Raw genomic sequence first — 6,055 nt, 5'->3', positions numbered from 1 at the left:
ATTAAAGTTTATTTGCTTTGTATGATTTGTTGTTTCCTATCATTCTATATTGTATCGTGTTATAATGTATTATATGGCTGAATAGTTGTGGAGTGACCCTGTACCTTGCTTCTGAATTTAGATAAGGCATCAGCCACCGAGTTAGCTTCTCTAAAGCAGTGTTGAAACTTAATTTGCATGTCCTGAATTTCAGTCTACACACTTAGGTAGTTAAAACAGCTGTAAAATGGTGCTGTAAAATGTTGGTTACGCCAGTTAATAGGAGATAGAGTTGCCTGCACTTCAGCATAGTTGTTATTAAAGAAATGGAGTTTTTTGTGTGGATTTTTAACCAGTCATCAGTAGGTTTTTCCCAGTTAACTGGTTTTATAGTTAAAACAGCTTTTCTTTCCCCCAGTTCTTTACATAACTCGTGCCAATTTTCCAATGGAAAAAGAATTTCAATCTCCACCTTTCTTAGCTATAAAGACTGTTGCGATATACTCCAGGGATCTAAAACCTTTGCCTCCTTCCAGAGGCGGAGCAATGATTTGAAGAACTTAGGTTCAATATTCTAGTCATTTTTATGTAACTGGTTCTAAAGTAAGAATTTATATCTATTCAATGGATTTTTTAAGATAAATAATTGATTGTTTTCTCAGTAGGTAGGGGTGAGAACAACCAAACTTTAATCAACAGCTCAAGTCAATGGCGGGATAAAACGATATCCGGGAATTAACATAGCCAGACCACAAAGGAGGACAACATCACAAGTTAAACAACAAAACTCATAAGTAACATATATGAAAGAAACTTTAATTTTCTCTTGGCTGATTTTCTAATCCAGAGGCAACCTCATACTGATGAAGCTTTTTCATTAACATTTTTATGGAATATTTTGTCTCTAGATGAAAAGATAACTAAATCATCAGCATGTAACAGAGGTGGTTTATCCGAGGACCATTCATGTTCATCTAAAATCCCACATATAGTGTCTTCTTTTTCATGTAAATTTTTTTTCTCTTTGTTTCGGCCCTTGAAAACCTTCGTTTTACATTTCTCTTTTTCTTGTTGTTTCAGGTTATTTAACTTTTTGCATCTATCTTGACTAGAGGTAATTCTTAATTCTATGACTATTAACTCAAAAATTCTATGACTTCAGAAAAGAATTTAACTATTTATGATATACAAGTATTTCATGGTCTATATATTCGCTTTTTTAATTACTGCATGAAATTATAATATAATCATACAACTAGACAATTTTAATAATGAAAAAGGAGGAATCTAAAGCATATGGAACAATAGTTTATTAAGCCAACCGTCAATCATATGGCCTCTTTTATTCACTACTACAATATTAATTTTGTCAAGATCTATATCTTTACTTGTTGAATAACTCTCTTTCTCTGTTTCTATAAAGAAGAGAGGAAGTGGAGAGGGAAATCTCCAGCTTTCAGGTAAGGCAAAAAGGTAGTAGAACAAAAATGGGAGCTGGTGGCAATATGTCTGGTCCAACTAAAACTGAACAAAAGAAAAATCCTTTCCAAAGAGTGCCATTTTCAAAGCCCCCTTTTACAATTGGTGACATCAAGAAGGCCATTCCTCCTCACTGCTTTCATCGATCTCTTATTCGCTCGTTTTCTTATCTTGTTCAAGATCTCATACTTGTCTCCATCTTTTACTACATTACAACCACTTGCTTCAGACGCCGTATTATTACCTAGCATGGCCGATTTACTGGATCGTTCAAGGTTGTGTTTGCACAGGAATTTGGGTCATTGCCCATGAATGTGGCCATCATGCCTTTAGTGATTACCTGTGGGTAAATGACACTGTTGGTTTTCTCCTCCATTCTGCACTTCTAGTGCCATACTTTTCATGGAAATATAGTCATCGTCGTCATCACTCCAACATTAATTCCCTTGAGCGTGACGAAAACCATGTGCCCAAGCTTAAACCTGAGCTAAGATGGTACACAAAATACTCGAACAATCCACTAGGACGATTACTCATACTTGCCTTCACCCTCACTCTTGGTTTGCCTTTGTACTTTGCCTTCAATATCTCTAGTCGACCTTATGATCGCTTTGCATGTCACTATGATCCCTATAGCCCGATATTTAAGGATCGTGAGAGGCTACAAATCTACATCTCAGATGCAGGTGTGATTGCAACTACCTATGTGTTGTATCGCGTTACTTTGGCACAAGGGCTAGCTTGGCTCGTGTGCATCTATGGGGTACCCCTCCTAATTGTGAACGGCTTTATAGTGTTAATCACTTTATTACACCATACTCACCCTTCGTTGTCACATTATGATTTATCCGAGTGGGATTGGCTAAGAGGAGCTCTAGCCACTGTAGACAGATATTATGGTGTGCTAAATAAGATCTTTCACAACATTACTGATACTCATGTTGTGCATCATTTATTCTCAGCCATGCCACATTACCATGCAATGGAGGCAACCAAAGTTGTCAAGCCATTACTAGGAGAATATTACCAATTTGATGATACCCCATTTTATAAATCAATGTGGAAGGATTTAAAGGAGTGCCTCTATGTGGAGAAAGATGAAAGCTCTCAAGACAAAGGTGTTTTTTGGTATTAAAATAAGTTCTGAAAGAACAGCAATAATTAACTACTTGCTTGAGTCATTGTAATTAATTTGGATTTTGTGTTTTATCATATTCTATTATACTTCCTACTTTATTTGCAATGTTTGTTCAGGCTGTTCCTTTAAATTTAAGTATCATTTTGTTAATTCACATAGTACAAGTGATTATTTATGCGAGGATTAATAATGAAGGAAGCATACTCTTATATAGTCACTATTAATGAGGAGCTTGTTATACATGAAGTACTTAATTTAAAGGGGTATTTTTGTGTTTAAATAGTTTAATCTCCATATTTCTAATACACGTATAAAATAATAATCTCAATTGTGCGATGGCTACACTGTAGCGCATCTGACTCACACTATAGTGTTTAATATGGCTGTTGAAATGCTTGACAACTTCTAGTGTTAGAGAACTAAAATACTTAAATATTTGATCATTTGAGACATGTCTAAATGAGTCGATATGCAAAGTTAGGAGTCATATATTCGACCTTAATTAACTTGGAATTATGGCGTAACTACTGTTGTTTTTGAAGTTGGACTTAAGTATTCGTAGCTTTTAAATTGAAGTAAAAAAGAATGGGAAAATTGAAGACTGTGGGTGAAAATTAATGCTGAAATTAAAACTCACCGTGAGTTTATATATATATATATATATATATATATATATATATATTATAATTTCCTAGGGTAACTGGAGGTGTTGTTGTATAGGGTAAAATATGTTCATATTAAAATGATCGCATGTAAGGACACAAATATTTTGAGAAGCTTATGCTATACATTGTTCAAAGCTTAATAATATTTTATCTTCTTGCTTATTAATATTGGTATTGCTGTCTCCAGAAGCTCTGCTCCCGGAAACATGATTTCAGCTGTCTTATCTTGATTTCAACGCTAAGTCTTATATTCTTATTTGATTTATTTATCATTTTGGGATCAAATCGATTCACTTGTCTATAAATCACGTATAAATTTAATTGTGCCGTTTTACGGGTAAACAGCTTGGCGCCCATCGTGGGGCTTAGATAATTGTGTAATTGAGTTGATCCTTGCATCTATTACTAACCTGTTTGATTCTTTGTTCTTGGCAAAAATCATAGAAAATGGCAGATAATGATGTCAACAACGCACACAACGTTGAGGCTCAAGAAAATCAGCCTCAGCATGAAGATTCGATCAGTGATACCCACAACGAAGATGATGAGGCCACGCCGGTTCATGGTAGGTAATATCTACGACATGTTCGAGAGGCAACTCCCGATGATGTTGAAGACGAGCACGTCGCTGAAACAGTAATTATCCTGAAAGAGCAACAAAAGGCCATTATGGTCCATCTCTCATGACATGATCAGGTCATGACGGAATTGGGACAGGCATTATCGGGTGCTTCCAACAATGCAAATGAATGAGGCCTAGTTCCTCCCGGTGCTCCCGCAAATCAAACAACACAGAGGGTCGACAACAACAGCCCGAGGGGCGAAGTCGGCTTTGATAGGGCTGAGGGGGACGATACCAGATCCGGTAACAACAATGAGAATGATCCCTTTAAAACCGAACTCGTGCAGTTTATGAGGGAAATAAACACACGAATGGATTATATTCCGGGCATACAACCAATGTTGAAAGGGCTAAACTTAAAAGAGTACACCCAATTGCCGTTCAAACCAAGCGCGACATCAGAGTTGATCCCGAAGCAGTTCAAAATTCTAGACATGCCGAAATATAATGGGACTTCGGATCCTCAAGAGCACATCACCACCTATGCAACGGCAGTGAAGGGGAACAATTTAGCTCCGCGCGAGATTGGGTCAGTTTTATTGAAGATATTCGGGGAAACCCTCATGAAGGGAGCCCTAACATGGTATTCACTCTTGCCCGCACTCAATAGATTCCTTTGAGATGCTCGCGGATTCTTTTATAAAGACCCATGTTGGGGCCAGAAAAGTACATGCCCAAAATGCCGACATATTCTGGATTGCACAATGAGAGTCTGAATTGCTGCGGGAGTTCATGATCAGATTTCAGAAAGAAATAATGTTGCTCCCAGCCGTACAAGATGAATGGGCAGCTGAAGCATTTACTAAAGCGCTGAATACAAGAAGTTCTGATGCTTCCCAAAAATTGAAAGAAAGTCTGCTCGAGTTCCAGGCAACAATATGGGCAGATGTTCACAATCGGTATGAGTCAAAGATAAGAATTAAGGATGATCAGCTCGGTTTTCCGGCACCAACCAAGGGTCGGGACAGGGAGAAGAATAAGGAGAAATTAAAGGAGGATTTCGACATAGAACGACGGTCTTCAAGAGGTCAGTTTTTGCCCTATGAACGGGCTGAAGGAGCCGGCAGAGATTTTCGGTCGGCAGATAGATTCGCTACCGATAGGAGAGTTGATCGCGGCAGGAACAACATGTCATTGCAAAACAAGGAGAGATCGCATTCCCGAGATTCCTCCTACCCCAGGATTTTCGAATACAACTTCAACATCAGTGTAGTAAAACTGGTGTCGGCTATGAGGAACATTAAGGATGCACGATTCTCGAAGCCAATAAGGTATGATCCTAGTTAAAGGGGTCCTAATTTATGGTGCGAATACCATGGGACCAACGATCATCAGACTGGGGACTGCAGGCATATGTGCGAGGAGGTGGAGACATTGCTGAAAATCTTCCATCTCAAAACCTTCAAAAGTAGGAGAAGACCCTCCACGTTTGAAGATCAACATGATTTTCGGGGGAAGGACATTAATGGTGTCACATTTTCGGTAGCAAATAAGATGAAGGCATCAGTAACCCACAGTAAGAAACTCCAGGAAGTCGCTAAGGACAACATTACCTTCGCGGAGGAAGACGCAGATGGACTACTGCTACCGCACTATGATGCCTTGGTAATCTCTTTAAATGTCTTGGATTTTAAAATTAAACGTGTTTTGGTAGACCTAGGAAGTTCTTCCAATATTATCCAGTGGAAAGTGCTGGAGCAAGCCAAGCTAACCAGAAGAATTATTCCGGCCACAAAACTCCTCGTCGGGTTCAATCTGGTAAGCGTGACAACCCGAGAAGAGATCCTGCTGCCTACGAATGCCGAGGGAGTGATGAAAACAACCCTTTTCGAGGTAGTAGACGGCGATATGGGCTATAACATTATCCTGAGGAGACCATGGTTGCATGAGATGAAGGTCATGTTGTCAACATATCATCAATTACTGATGTTTCCAACTCCCAAGGAAATTAAACAAATAATAGGAGACCAACCGGTGGCAAGGGATATGAATTCAATCTCAGTTTCCTGTAGCAAAGGGAAGAAGCATGCATCATAGCAATTATAGGAACCGGCGCCTGCACCTGAGCCGAGCGAAGTCAACTAAAGGGAGGAGTCATCGGAATTCTATCATGTGCCAAGATATTTCCAGGTGCCGGAAGAAACGGACGCAACAAAATCCGATCCACAGTGG

General features: G+C 38.9%; 1 pseudogene; it reads left to right on the top strand.

Moving 5' to 3' along the window:
* The first annotated feature begins 1,427 nt into the window (after positions 1 to 1,427).
* LOC104089479 (delta(12)-fatty-acid desaturase FAD2-like) lies at positions 1,428 to 2,694 on the top strand (annotated as a pseudogene).
* Positions 2,695 to 6,055: the final 3,361 nt, after the last annotated feature.

The sequence above is a fragment of the Nicotiana tomentosiformis genome, chromosome 2 (genome assembly GCF_000390325.3).
Source record: "Nicotiana tomentosiformis chromosome 2, ASM39032v3, whole genome shotgun sequence".
In the NCBI taxonomy this organism is placed as follows: Eukaryota; Viridiplantae; Streptophyta; class Magnoliopsida; order Solanales; family Solanaceae; genus Nicotiana; species Nicotiana tomentosiformis.
The sequence above is the reverse complement of the archived record's forward strand: the minus strand, read 5'-3'. Positions and strand labels throughout refer to the sequence as shown.